Raw genomic sequence first — 15,532 nt, 5'->3', positions numbered from 1 at the left:
GAGAGAGAGAGAGAGAGAGAGAGAGAGAGAGAGAGAGAGCAAGCCTATTTTTAAGACATTCTGGTAACAGGTTTCTGGGTAAATGAAAGAATGAAAGTTGTATTGTCTTCCATCAGAGATGACTTGGAAATAGAGTGCTTTAATGCTAATACTGCAGATGTCTGCAGGAAACTCAGCACCACACTGAACACTGTAGTTAGATAGCTGTGCAAAAAAGTACATGAAGGAAAGGGCTAATGTGCAATACTTCTATTTAAGATAGAAGGAGGAAATAGAAATTGTGATAGCATGCTATTTCAAGTAATAATAGAAAGTACTTGATGTTTACATGGTGAATGGATCAATACTAATTCTGTAGTCAGTGCACATACAGTAGTTTGGATTATACAAGTGATAGATGCACTCAGTATAGCTGAAATTTCCACCCTGCAACATTTATTTCTTGCTGCGTGTTAGATGGAATTTTCCACCCAACTATCTGGAAGGATTTGCATAAGAATGGTGATAGAGCAGTATTCTTTAATGATGTGCTTTTCTTTGTTAAACTTCAAAAATGTCTATGGTGCATGATGAGGCTTGGGTGAATTGCCAAGCTAATGCTTTTATATTTTCTTTAAAGAGCTTATCTTAACAGTGTTGTGGGAGTTACTTTATATTGTGGTTATAAAGGCAGTGGCGTAAAGCTGAATTTGTCGCAATCCCCAATAAATGCCTCCTCCTCTTCCAAGGCTTGGTCCTGTTGAGAAAGGAATTTGAGAAGGCACTTGGCTGCCACAGGTTCAGCTACAACAAGTCAACTGGACTTGGTCTGTGTTTCCATACCTGGTTCTGCTCACCAGAAAGGGAGATGGCTGTTTTGTTCCAACAACGACCTCTTGTTCACTAGGTCAGCCCTGTTCCTGTCCAATTGTTTGAGATCTGCAGCTCTCACCAAGGATGAGTTGAATTTTTCACATCAGAGTCTGGGAGCAAATGCTATTTGGAAAGTGACCTTTTTGTCCTCCTCACAAGAACCTAATGTTTACAAAGCTAGGAGGGAAAGAGCCTGGAATCCTGGGAATTCCAGGAATGCTGCCACCAAGCAAAAGCAGCTTTTCCTCGTTGGGTGTGCGCTCCTAGGCTCACTCTCCAGATCCTGCTCCACAGCAAGGATTTGCAAGCACAAAGATGGAAAAACAAAACTCCCAAAGCAGGAGCCACAAGAGTGTCTGTCCAATAGAGGACTTTGCATTAAACTCAGTTTCAGAGGAACAAAGAAATTGAAAGCCAAGAATGGAAGGAAACATAGAGGTCACCTAATCTGACCCTTTGTCGAATGCAGGAATCTCTTTCCCAACAGAGCTTCATGGCTCATTGATCAGCAGTTGCTGTTTGAATACCTGCAAGCACAAAGAACTCACTTCCTCCAAACAGCAAGGGCAACAGGTGATGTTATATGGAAGACTTTCTATGTGTCAGTCCTGGTGAGAAGCCTTCAAGATTCATGATTGCGTTTAATACTTGCAATAATCATATGAGAAAAAGAACTTTTATTGCCACTGTTATTTTATCACTGGGGAAACTGAGGCTTTATATGGAGAAAGGAAAGGACTTAGGGACCTGTATTCTTTTTTTTTGGACCTGTAGTCTTAACCCCTGTACCCTCTCGCCCAACCTGTCCCAACACCGTTACTTCTCTGTCTCTAGGTATACTTACTTGGAATATGTGGTAGTCCGTTGGCTATTTGAGGCAGTCTTTCTGTCCCCTGGTTTTCCTTTTATTCTGTCCTTGCCAAATATTCCCCTTTGTCTGTCTGGTGAATCCTCTAGCCCCACTCCCACTTACCAATGCTCTTCTCAAAATGTGTTCATTTACTTACTGAGTATTTGAAAAGACCATATAGTTAATCGCTTTATTTTATTAGGAGACAGTGGGCTTTGTTGGTGACATGGAACCATGAAGACATCTATCTGGGTACAGAGGGAGGCTTTCCAAAGAGCACACGATGAAATTTTTCCACAGTTCTTTTCATGGAGAAGGCATTTAAAAAATCTAGAGCATTAGAATAAGCCAGGGCTAAGCTTCAATGTCATTGCTGATGTGAAAGGCAATGTCAGACTAGAGGATGGAAGCCTTCTTGTAGAGCCTTCATGGTGGGCCCAGGAGGCCCTGTGGGAGGTAGATGGTCTTGGTTGCAAAGATGGATCTAATTCAGCCCCTGACCTGGATTCTCTGAGGCTCACTGGCATGTCGCTGTGTTCCTCTGCATTAGCCCCTGGCTTGTGAAGGGTGATCATGCTGGTAGAGCTCTGGCATTAGACTCCTCATGGAGTGAGTTCTGATTCCAAATCAGGCCACCTAGGACTGCCTGTGTGACCGTGGGCGAATCATTCTACCATGCTGGGCTTCAGTATCCTCATCTGTAAGGTCGAGATAAGTATGTCTTCTTAACAGACATATATGTGGAAAGAGTCCAACAAAGTGATATTTGTGATAGCACCCAGCTCCAAGAAATTAATTGGATTAGAGTCTCTAAAGGACTTTGTGTAAATTTCACAGGGGGTAGGACAGTGGCTAGCCACAAATCCTCATCTAACACAACAGCCAGCGGTAGCCAACTTCTACTGAGCCTGTTCGATATGCTAGGTTCAGGTTACACTATCTTGCTTATTCTTTATAAGGGAGTCATAGATAAGTCATAAGCGATATGTCAACTATTGCTGTCTCACCCAGTGAGATTTGAACCTTGCCTCTGTGTTGGGATAAATGTATCTTTTGAATGAGTATTATTTTACTTTCAAGGCTATCTAAGTATTGATGAAATGGTGCCAGTGGGGTGGGGATGGTTGGGGTGGGCTTCCATTCCCAAGGGAATGATGTCTGTTAGGATTTATATTTAAAGTGCTTCCCCAGCATGATGAGCATCTTTCTGGTGGTCAGAGTACATCATTGCAGGGCCTCAGAGACCCCCATTGAGGTGCAACTTGGAATAAATGAAAATCAAGATCTGCATCAGCTAGGTTGCTATTGAGCTAACAGATGACAGGTGACTGCATTGAAATAATTGTTGAAGACAGAATCACTAAATCAAGGTTATTTTGAGTTAAAAATGCTCAACACTAGTAAATTGAAAAAAATCATTTTCAAGGAGCAATTTACATGAACAACAATTTTCTATAATCCTTGTGCTTTTCTCCAAATACAAATTGCTGAAGAATTTTTTTCTCCTTACCCACCTATCTTTATTCCCTGAATCCCTATCAAAGTTAGCATAGGGGAATTAAATGTGATGCCACTTTATTGGTTTAAAATTTTTATTATGGATTTTCATAGTGTGGAACATTTTGAGTTTTCATTTAATGAGGTGGAAAGAGCACTGGGTTATAGTGGGAGATCTGACTTTTAGCCTTAGGGCCCAGTGACCTTAAGAAAGTCTTCTCCATGTGGGTCTTCTATCTGTCCTCTATTGGACTTAGAGAACATAATTCATAGTGTTGAACCCAAGTCCAGATTTCATATGCCAGAGAAGTCTACCTAGTTGACATTACTCTGTCCCTGGTAAGCACTAGACCACGTGCTAGACAGGATAATGAAGTCGGTGAATCAGACACATGAGGACAGTGCAGTTCTAAGGCTGGATGCCTGGGACTAAATCCTAGTACCATCTCTTACTCGCTAGGGAATCACAGTCCTGTTATGTCTCTTCTGGGCCTCATTTTCCTTATGGGATCGTTGTGCATAAAATAATGAATGCATGTCAAAGGAGTCCCCTAGTGTCTGGAACATAGCAAGCATTCACATGATGTTGGCTTTTATTATAATTATAATTGGTGAAGGAAGAGATCCAATAATCTCACAAAGAAATTTAACATTTCTATTGTGCTAAGTGCTTTCAGAGATTATATGGGGGAGGGAAAGTAATGACAGGGGTTAAGATCTGAAGAATAAGTTCACTGGCTGAAGGGGAGTGATAGAGAGTTATGGGGAAGATTTTATGTAAAGTCCCTATGGTGGAAGGATGTTTAGGTTTCTAGAAACTTAAGTGGGCCAGGGTTAAAGGGAAGAAGGATAGAGGGAAAGAGGTTAGAGGCTGGGCAGGAACCTGGCTCTGCTTGCTCTGTCTGAGCCTAAGACTAGACAATTTGGATTTACATGTACTTCTTGGAGGTCAGAGTCCCCAGATAGACCCATGGCTCTGACACTCTGAAATGACATTGCATTTGTTCTTCTCCTCGGTGGAGTCCAGTGGGCACCAACTTCCAAAGGTCACTAGGAAAGAGTGTGTGATGAGTTGTGGTTCAGGAAGACTGACATTTGCTGGGTCATCATGCTGGCAGTCATGCTTTAGGGGCCACAGTCCAGACTGGCTCTCATCATTGCAATGTCCTATTCAGATTGTCTTTGACTGGTCGATCCTAAGATCAGAGACAACAGAATTCCTCTCTGTGTATAAGAGACAAGGCTTGCTGAATCTTCAGCTTTTGGGATCACACTTACATTTGAACATATGATGAAACTTATCGATTTTCTATGATGAGAGATGCATTTTACCAATTGTGAACACATTTTTATTGTGGAGATATTCACATCTGTTTGTGGATCTCTCTGAATCCCACCCATGGACTCAGGTTAAATGTGCTTTCAGTGACCTGCAATGCCTAACAAGATGGATTCTATTTCATTCTCTCCTCTGCCCAGCCTTTATCTAGTCTGTCACCTCCTTTCCTTCTCTTTTGTTATCGCCTTAACTTTGGACTCTTACCAACTTTCCCCTTGGCTGTTTACATTTCCTATGAATTTGGCTCTTTGTTTTTAATTTCTCACTCCTCCAATCAATTCTCCATATGTTCCATGAAAAGACATTTTATTGGTGGGTGTAGTGGAGATAAAATAAATAAAATCATAAATATTTGCAGGAAAAAGTAAATCAATCTTATTATACACACAAGTTAAAATATATAAAGTCAAAAAACAATTCCAGAGGGTGGTATAGGTGGCATAGCTGGTTGGGTTGGAATGGATGAAATGGATAGTAACTAGATCTTTGGTGGTGGGCATGGTATGGTTTATACATTTACTGAGCTATGAACTGTACTCCTGAAATTTATAGTCTTGTAAATCCAAACAAAACTCAGTACATAGAAGCACCAATAGTATGCAAGTATGTGTATTTTTACATTTTTAGGCTTTTCCTTTAGTCTAAATGGATATATATATACACACAGACTACCTTTTTTATATTATAGAAAAGTTTGAGTCATGCACAAACACAGGGTCTATATTGAACACCCCCCTCTTGCCATAACCCAATACCTAGCTTCAAAAATGATCTACATTGTATCAGTGAAAATTAATGTGTAAAAGTGCCTCAAAATTTAGTGACTTAAAACAACAAGCATTGATTGTTTCTTTTCTGGAGGAGCTATTTAGTCTTTCAACTAGTCAGGAAACAGAGTCTGGGCTCAGCTGTGTGGTTCTTTTGTTAGTCTTGGATGGCCTGAGTGACGCATCTGGGTTTTGCTACCACTTAGCAAGATGACTCTATTTCTGGGATTGGGTAACTGACATCTGGGCCTATAAGAGGGATTGAGTGGGTGTATCTCCCATCATTCAGCAGGTTACCCCTGAGCTCTTTCATACAGTGAAAGAGGTTTCCAATTACAGCAAGAGGCAATTGCCAATGCATAAGTGCTTTTTAAACCTCTGGTTGTATCTTGTTTACTAATATTTCATTGGCCAGAGTGAGTTACAAGGTCAATTCACACTCAAGGGTTGAAGAAATAGATTCTCTTCTACCTCTTGACAAAAGGATCTGAAGCATATATTGCAAGGACATAGATATAGACAGAATAGACAAGAACTTGTGCCATTTTAATAATTTATTACAAATGTGCTACTAATGTCAATTTCAGTAAATAACCAATTTTTTGAAGCTCTTGGTAATTTTTTGCACATATAATTTAGATGGCCATGTATGTACAAAAGCATATATAGCCACCAGCCTGTTGCTGGCTAGTGAGGTCATTTGTGTCTTTCTGCCATTATGAATAATGCTAAAATGGCTACAATGCATGCTTTGTGCATAAATATTTTTCTGGCTTTAGGTTTATTTCCTTAAAGTAGTTACAAAAGTGATATTATTGTGTCAAAGATTTTGAGCTCTCAGTACACTTCGCCAAATTACTCTCCAAAATGATTGTATCAACTTACACCCCCCACTAGTGTGTGTGAGAGTAAATCACAGGGACCCTTCAAAAAATGCAAATCTGATTATCTCACACTCAGTTTAAAAGTGATTTCTTCATTAGTCTTCACAATAAAGCCTATGTAAGAACATTTTTTACCTGCTACATGAATAGCTAAGACTATTTTATCTTGACGAGACCTTGTAGCCAAGGGTCATGGAAACTAGTCAGGAATGAGACTGGGTAGGCTCAGCACCCAGAGAAGTCAATCCATCACTCTCAAGTTGTCCTTGAATGAGAGTGCCATTGTTGTAGAAGAGGAAACTGAGGGACAAGGTGCTGAGTATTGAAAGAGGAAACCTATTCATAACTTTCTATTTAAGGCATCACCTAGCTATTCCAGTTAGCATCATAGAAAATTTGCAAAGGAATACACATACACTAATTTAAATATACATATAATGAAGGTAAATAAATTATGACATATTTGTTTTGTTGGTTAGAAATTTTTACTTCCTGAAAAGCCATGAGATCTGAGCTTAAAACCACTCACTAAAATTTGAACAAGACTTAACATCTCTAAACTGAGTTTTATTGTCCTTTAGAGGTGAAAAATGATGTCTGTGTTGCAGGGTTTAATGTTGAGTCAATACATACATCAAATGTCTAGTAGAGCCATTCAGTAATATCTATCATTGTTGTTGTTATGTGAGATAAGTAAGTCTAAGGGAAACATAAATGTAACCAAAATGAGGAGACTTTGCTAATCTAGGATTATAAATAAAGCATCGTGTCTTTTAATGCACACGTTTCCATAGTTTCGAATTTTTGCCTTTTCTGAAATTTCCTTTCCCCAGTATTTTCAAGAATCCCCAAGTTCATGAATCATTGGTTCTCCTGGAAAGAGAAAGAAGGTACCAGGAAACATTTTTGAGGTGCAGTTGCTCAACCCTGCCTCTCCTGGGGACCCAATCTATCCCTCTTGGCTAGTGGAGGAGGGCAGATGTTGATGGAAGGACAGAACTACCTGGACTCTAGAGGTACAGACTTCAAGGTATAGGTCTTGATACTTTTGTGCAACTGTTTTTTCCTGAAAACCTACTTCTGGTTTCAGCTTGGCTGGGCCTGTGAGGAACTCAATTTGTTACCTGTTGTGCCCAGAACTATTCTGTTTAACCTAGCGTTGTGTCTAGTTTAACAATTTAGACTCCACTTCCCTAGCAGTAAATTCTACTTCACGGGTCTCTTGTGTTTTCCTACTCTGTTGTCACTCTAAACTACATTAGACAAATTTCTAAATCTTTGAATATTAATAACTAGGGGGCAAGAGAGTTGACGTTTTATTTCCATTCCTTCCATGAGGCTCTTCTCTGTCTTCTGGATTTGTAGACACAAAGAAACATGTGGGGATTGGGAATTTGTTCATGGTTGGGGGCGGCTATCTTAACAATGGCCATCTGTGTTCCAGTCTTGGGCAATGGCCCAGGTAAAATGTTACCTAAGTCATGTTGACATGATCTGGAGGACCCCAGAATGAAGTGGAGAGGCAGAGAGCAAGTGCTGACTGGGAGAGACTTCCTGGAGGAGGCATGTAATGGGAAGAATTTTCAAATGGTGACAGAAGGTTTATTGAGGTCCTCCTGTGTTCAAAGCCTACAACGTGCCTTGTTTTCTGAGGCGGACATGATTTTCCCTGTTTTATAGATGAAGCAGTGAAACTGGTAGTTAATTGAGCCAAATCCGCAAGAAAGAACCCAACTTTGGGGTCTCCAAAGACCTTACCTTTCCATTGTCTCACTGCTCTCTAAGGATTGATATAAGAGACCAATTGGAGTGTCCTGGAGGAGACTTTGTTAGAGTGGGAGAGGGCTTTGCAACAAACATCTATAATTTCCTACAAAAGATAGGACTTTAGAGCATAAATATTTCAGTCACTAATACTGTGAAATAAATCAACCCAATATGGCAGAGAACCACCCCTTGATGTGTTTGGATTTCGCAGGTAAGGAGTTTGGATAGGACACAGTGGAACTATTCTATTGCTACTCCCTGGCATGTGGGGTCTCAGTTGGAAGACTGGGGGGGGGGCTGAAGGTTGGGATGATTTGGAGATTCCTTTATGCTCACATATGAGGTTGGGGTTGGCTATTAGCTAGGTACTTCTAGACCTTCCTGACTCTTCCGGGTTGGCTTTCTTACCCCAAGGTGGCTGCATTCTATGGGCTGAAACCAGCCAAGAGTCTTGTTATCTTTGCCTTGCCCTAGATGGCACACACCATATGACTTCATGATTTTATTCAACAAGGTGGTCACAAAGTCCTATCTGGTATCAAGGGGAAGTAAAATAGACTCTGCTTCCTTATGTGAAGTGGCAAGGTTCCAGCAGGGCCAGAAATATTGCTATGCCCATTTTTGGAAAGTACACTCTGCCATGGTCATTATCACTGTTGTTGACCCACTGACAGATGAACAAGGTAACTAGGGAGGAAATATTTTACTGAAATGCCAGGGTCTCTAGTAAATGTCAAAATGGTGAAGGAAGGTTAGGGAAATGATAGCAAAGCAAATAAATTCAAATGCAAATGGGAAATGTTTAAAAAGTCTCCTTCTGGCTAAAGACTCCCCTGAATCAGTGATGCCTCCCTTGACCCAGTCTATTGGCCTTGCATATGCTCTTTCTTGCTGATCCAAGAAGCCCCCACTGGGCAAAGCTCTATGTCCTGTGGAGCCTTCCGAAGCCCAGTGTCAGGTAGGGCAGGCAACTTACCTTTATCCTGCCCTACCTTTTTCATGGCTTAACCCCAAGCCTCCTTAAACTAGAGATTTGGATTTCATTATATCTGGGCTTGAATTGAAAAATAACGACTGCCTTTATATGCACTGGCTCTTTACTGGCAAGCTATTAGGGAGAAGATAAGATTCTATAACACTGAAGGAATAAAGCCCAGAAAATTATGCGAAAAGCTCCACCATCCAGGATAAATGTTATAGGAGGCATTAACCTTCCATAAAAATCCCTTTGCTAGGCAGGAATTTAAATGACAGTCACTGTGAGAGAAGATATTTAGCCTTAGAAACACATTATACTGTCACCTTCTCTTAGAATAGCAAGTTCTTTGGTTATCAGCAATTGAGAATTGTTCATCTTTTTCATAGCAATGCTCAGTAGTTTAGCAAATATGTATATGTGGTTTTCTGGGTGCACCCCCATATTGAACTCCATACTTCCCAAGAAATCATCTGTATATTCTCTGCTTTTACTTGGAAAAAGTGAATAGAAATTGATATTGGAGGAAAATGGAAACAAACCCTTATGATCGCCTCCCTCCAGATTACCTATCTTGTGGGTAAAATCAATTTTATACCTTAAGTTATAAGTGTGATTTTCCAATGAGTGTGTTAGGCCAGAAATGATAGCGATTGCTTTCTCTTTTTTATATAAATTAGGCTTTTCCAGGTCATAAGCCAACAAAATGACAGGAAAGGCTTTTTTTTTATATATATAATAGTTTATTTTTACATCATTTTGTGCATTTTCCCATCTCAGTTGTAATCCCCTTGGGGACAGAAAAGACTTTTATAAAAGTTTGTATATGTTCCATATACATATACATATACCCATGTACTGGGGGAGAATCTTGGGTGGTAACGTATAAATGATTATTATGCCTTAAGTTTCAGTTTCTATGTCAGTATTGAAAAAAACTTGTTACAGGATGAGAAACAGTTCTCTTCTGCATTGTCTTAGAATTCCAGATACAGCCTCAGCAATGCTTCTTGCCCTTTACAGTTTAGTAGGGAGAAGTTGCCGTGTTCCTAGAACACTAAGTGGATGTGCGCAGTGATACCTGCCCTCTCTACTTCCACCGCACTTCCTGTGTGGTTTCCTCATAGAGAGCCACACAAGGGCATTAGTTTCCTTCCTGCTAACCAAGTCGTTTTGAAAATATTTTGGAGCACCCAAGACTGAAATTTATCATAATGGGTGGCTAAGAAATCCACAGTTGCCCCTTGGTTCATTTAATCAAGTTGACATACTTATGAGGTAATACTTTACAAATTTTAGGACTTTATTTAGACTACATTGCAATAAAACCAAACTGTGATTAGCTTTGAGGGATAGAAACAATTGTGCGCAAAGAAATGAAAGGAAAGTGCTCTTCTAAAAGACTTTATGGTTTTTCTTAATGACAAAATAATTGTGTGTCCTACTAATTTGTATAAGAAAATGCTTATTTAGGATGTTGTGAAGTTTTATGCTTTCAACTGGGCTGTTATGAAAAATCTTCAGAGGATAGTATCTAACCCCAAATTAGATATAACTTTAGGAAGAGCAAAGGAATTATTTATCCAGAATCAGTATGTACCAGGCACTGTACTCATTAAATGCCTTTGATCACTGGACAATGTAGGTATTATTAACCCATCTTTACACAGAAAAACCCAAGCCTTAGAGAGTTCTGCCAACTTTTTCAGACTTCAGATAACCTGGACTGAACCAGAGTTCATAACTCATTTCCTTGAAATCATTCTTGGTCCTTAAGACTTTTTCAAGTTACCAAATGGCAAGTGAAATTCTTAAGTGACAGTGGATTAAATAGGAAATTCTTAATTTAATAAAAATATTTAGTTTTTCCTTCCAGTGCAATCTGATTAACAAATCCTCTCAGTTCTGCTCATTAATTGAACACAACTCCATGTATTTCTGTCACCAGGGTTATGGTCACTGGGGTCCAGGGACCCTCACCTCCAGCCTGACCCTTTCCTGGTTCTCAGATGTGTGCTCCCTGCTTTCATGATTCCTCTCCTGTCTCTGTCATCACATAGCAGCCAGAAGGATCTTCTGAGAAATTAAGCTAAAATGCGTTTCTCCTCTGCTCGGAACTCTGCAGATTTCCTATTGTGCCTGGAATAAAAATTGAATTTCTTACCTTGGCTTTTAAAACCTGGTGTGATCTGGCCCTGGCCTTCCTCTCTCATCCCATCTCCCACAGGCACTGCTTTGCTCTCCAAGCTCCACTCCCCCACAGACATTTGACTATTTCTAGAAAAGAACAAGCTCTTCCTGCTTCTTGCTCTTTCCTCTCCCCCAACCCCCATGCTTCTTTTCCCGGCTCTTCATAAGGCTGGAATCTTGTCCTTCACATCAGGGTTTAAAGGCTCGTATCACGGTGACCCCTTCTTAGACCACCCTATTTAAAAAAGCTCCCCCTGGTGTGTTGTTATTGGCCAACACAGACCCTTGTTTGCCTCCTTTATAGCACAACACAAACTAATTATTTGGTGTATTTGTTTACTTGTTATCTATTCCACCCTCTGGATGCACATACTGTAAGTCACAGGAGAGCCGGGAACCCAATCTATTGCGTGCTTTGCTGTTCTCACAGTGCGCTAGCCCTGGCAGGAACGCCGCAATGAACCTTCCATGCACTAATTAGTCCAGAATTGGGTGATCCTTATGCTCTTAGAATCCCTCTTTGCCACTAATCACAAAGTCCGCCCAACAAACCACTATTGCTTCAGTGTCCTATTGGGCAGAAATATTAGGATTGGCTTTAAAAACTCCCGTCTCCCATCTCCGCCGTTAATTTGCTGTATGACCTGGAGCAAGTCATTATTCCTCATTTCAGTCTTTAAATCCCCTCTGAGTCCTGACCTCTGATTGCCCCAACTTCCCTATGAATGACCTCCAACCAACTTATATAGAAGCTTTTAATTAAGTCATTATATTGAAATACAGACTGAAATGTGTCGAGGTGGACCTGATGCCGCTCCTGTGTTTGGAGGCGTGGTGTTAGAGGGTGTCACGTGACCTCGCTTGGGAAAGAGGCCTGCAGTCAGCGCTGCGACAGAGATGGGTCTCCTTGCTACCAGCAATTGGCATAGGTTGTCTTTGGCAGTAAGCTAAATAAGCACAGAGAAAAGCACAGCTGGCTTTTCAAAAATGGCAGGGTCTTGGGCGCTGACCTCTGGAGTAGTAGAAAATGCACGGAAAAGGTGTAGTCGACCCTCTACACACGCAGACTCCACGCCCTGGGATTCACCGCACAGACCTCGCGGGCGAGTGCCTGAGCCAATGCGGGGCCGGGATGGAGAGCCCTCCGGAAGTGGCTCTGCGCGCCTCGAATCTCTGGTGTTCGGGGGGCCCAGGTGGCTTCTCGCTGTCCTTGCCGCGCAGAGAGTGAGTCCAAGTTCTTCTCCTGGAGACCTGACTGCACAGGTGACTGGGCAGCCGAGGAGGTCAGTGCGTCGGTCCGTGCGGCCTGGTGTGCGCCGCGCGCAGGGGCTGCTGTCCGCCTGTACCCCCTGCCCGGATGTACCCGCGTTATCCTGCAGCATCTCCCTGCCTGTGCCAAGGAGAGCAAGGTGGGTGCTGTTTGCAGTGCTAACTGCCACAGGCCGCGCTTCGCAAATGCGGAGAGGCGGTTGTTACTTTCACACTCTCCATTTTCCAGGTGGGGAAGCCCAGGTGTGCTGAGAGTAAGTTCGCAGTCCCTGTATTTGGAAGTGGCTATGTTTGAGGCGCCCACTTGGTGATCTCTGTTCCTCTATCATCTCAGTGGTTACTTTCTGGTGTCATGGGGACTTGAACTCCACACAGGGGCCTAGTTCAGAGGCTGTTGGAAGCCAGTATGGTGGATGGCGTGCTGTGGCGTTAGAGCTGGCAAATAAATTGCCAGCTTTGTAATAAAAAAAAAATAGGTCAGTTGTATCAGATGTCATCAGAGACACAGATCGTTGAGTGTGGACAACCCACTGCTTAGTTGGGAAGAAAAAAAACTTTGAAATGAATTAAAATACCCTTTTCTTTCATCCTTGTGGACATTGTGACTTTTGGATGTCTCAAGAAAGCAAATAGATTTTCAAACCAGCCTTATGAACCTTCTAGAAGGTATCTGGGTGCCTGAAAGAGGGAGTGTTCAACAGTGTTTATGATGGGATGGGGGTGTTGGGACAGGCCCTGCTGGTCACTGGTCATACAAAAGGGAAGAAGATACAGCCCCTTTTCTTGTAAAGGTAAGGCTGAGGTGGATGAGGGGACAGACAAGCTACTGGACAACTTAATAGGCTGGGATTCAGGCTCTGAGAGAGCTGAGAACAGGAGCCTGAGGCAACAGAGGTGAGAAAGTTCTCTAGAGATGTATATTTTGACATGAAGCCTGAAGTGTTACAGGACAAGGAGAAGAACATCCCTGAACCGCCAAACCTGTCTGCTGTAAGTGAGTTTTGCCATCCCCTGCATCAAGACCAAACATATAAGATTGTTAATGTAAACAACTTTAATATAATTAGTATGCAATACAGAAAAGATAAAGGATGTAGTTTCTAAATCAAACACCTGAAGTTACCCATCCTCTCATGTGTAAAAGTTCACCCAAAAGAGATTGGCTCAAAGCAAGGCCTGAAAGCCTGCCACAAGGCTAAAGTGCTTTCTGGAGGGGACCCACAGAAAAGGGTCAGAAATAGGCAGATAAATCTGGGAAGAAAAAGAGCAAAATCAAAATTAAGATGAACACTGACATAGTCAACCTTCCCTCGGGTCTCACCCACATCCGTTTCAACCAGTCCAGGACCAAGAGGAAGCAATCTCAGTTTCATCACATGTCTCTGCTCCCTGTGCCTTCCTCAGGTCTCCTTCGGGCTTGCCATCCTGCTTGCTTCCTCTCCAGTCTCTTCTCCAGATTCTTCTCTCTGCTCAGCTCTACCCTCCTTTAGGAGGGGCAGGGAACCTGGAACCTCCCCTTATCCTGGGGACCACCCTATCACAGAAGGATGAACTAGCAAAATGGGGGCAAGGTAGACTAGTTTGGGGAAACTACAGAATCACAGGACACATGGAGTCTTTGGGGCAATAGTGTTAACGGCTGAGGGGATCCCTTATAACCTACGAAGGGCTCACACATAAGATTTTGGAGCTTGGACATTATCCTGTGGTGACTTTTTATTTTCAATTTTTTTATTAAAGTAATATTGCACTTCAGCATTTATGTAAGTTGTAGATGTGCATCGTTATAAATCAACATCTGTGTATACTATGTTAAATTCACTAAGATAATTGTAGGGAGATTTCTCTGGAATAAACTGGGTCCCTCCAGGAGAGCTGGCTAGAGGGAGGTTGCTCTGACAGTCCAGGTGAGGCTGAAGTATTCTGGAACCAGGGCAGCAACTGTATAGGAAAGTGGTGTAGAGGGCAGACCCTGACCACAAAGGGATTCTGTTATTTGCAGAAATTTAATATTAATATGGTGTAATGAAAGGCACAAAGTAGTTGTTTTTTGTATGACTGAAAACTGAATATGTAGATGGATTTTATTACAGTTGCACATCATATATACAAAATATATAATTTTTACAATAAATATATATACCTGAAAAGTTTAAGCTCAAATATTTACTTTCATATTAGAAAAGTGAATGTGAATTATAGCAATTTTGTGGCATCTGATGTTCTGTACATTGCAATGACAAATTGTTCCTTCCAAATATTCATTTTTAGTAACAAAGTTTTCTACTTGATTGCTTATTATTTTATTGTACTATTACCGATGTTGTATTTGATTTTGGAGTGGAATTTGCTGTTCCGTATCATTAAATAAATTCTCAGGGATATAATTTATTTCACTCCTCAGAGAATAAGAGGAATGCAGTAGGTTTGAAACATGTGCCCATTTTCTAGGGATTTAGAAAAAAACAAAACACTATTGAAATTTTTTTTTCCACTAATAAACACACACTTATGTTTTGGGAAAAGATAATATTGAAAGTGGGATGTGTTCATGGTGAGAATCAGCTATTTAAAGGCTTAGAATTTTGTTTTCTTGAGAGTTGGAGAGAGCCCAGGGCTGCTTGCTCACCCAATCTAAATAGATTTTTCCTCTTAGTGCCCCTCATGACACCCAGTTCTCATTCTTCACTGTAGTTTTCACATTAGTGAATTATAAATTTGTGGGAGGTTAAATATAGCTGCAGATGCTTCCTTATTTCTGAAGAAGACGGATCTGTGCGCCCTTCCATTGAATCAGGGCAGGGTCTGTGGCTGCCAGACCAACAGAAATTGGCAGAAATTACGATAGGAGCGTTTCCAGGCTCAGATTACACCCAACTAACTGGTAATCCCTGCTTCCTGTCTCTTGAGGTGATTTTGGGAGCCCAGACCACTCAGCTAGACAACTGGTTACTCTGACACTTGCTTGCTGGAGAGCCCTTGCAGAGCACTGTCACTGTTTGAGCTGAGCCCAGTCTTCTCTCCATCCTTCCAAGGTCCATGACATGCTGGTGAAGGGCTTCTGACCCTAACCCTGGACCATAGCTGCCCTTTGAATACAATCATGTGGCTTCCATTGGCAACACCTGGACAAGAATAACC

Source organism: Condylura cristata, unplaced genomic scaffold (genome assembly GCF_000260355.1).
Source record: "Condylura cristata isolate star-nosed mole 26May11 unplaced genomic scaffold, ConCri1.0 scaffold00006, whole genome shotgun sequence".
Taxonomy (NCBI): domain Eukaryota; kingdom Metazoa; phylum Chordata; class Mammalia; order Eulipotyphla; family Talpidae; genus Condylura; species Condylura cristata.
This window is presented reverse-complemented; position numbering follows the sequence as displayed.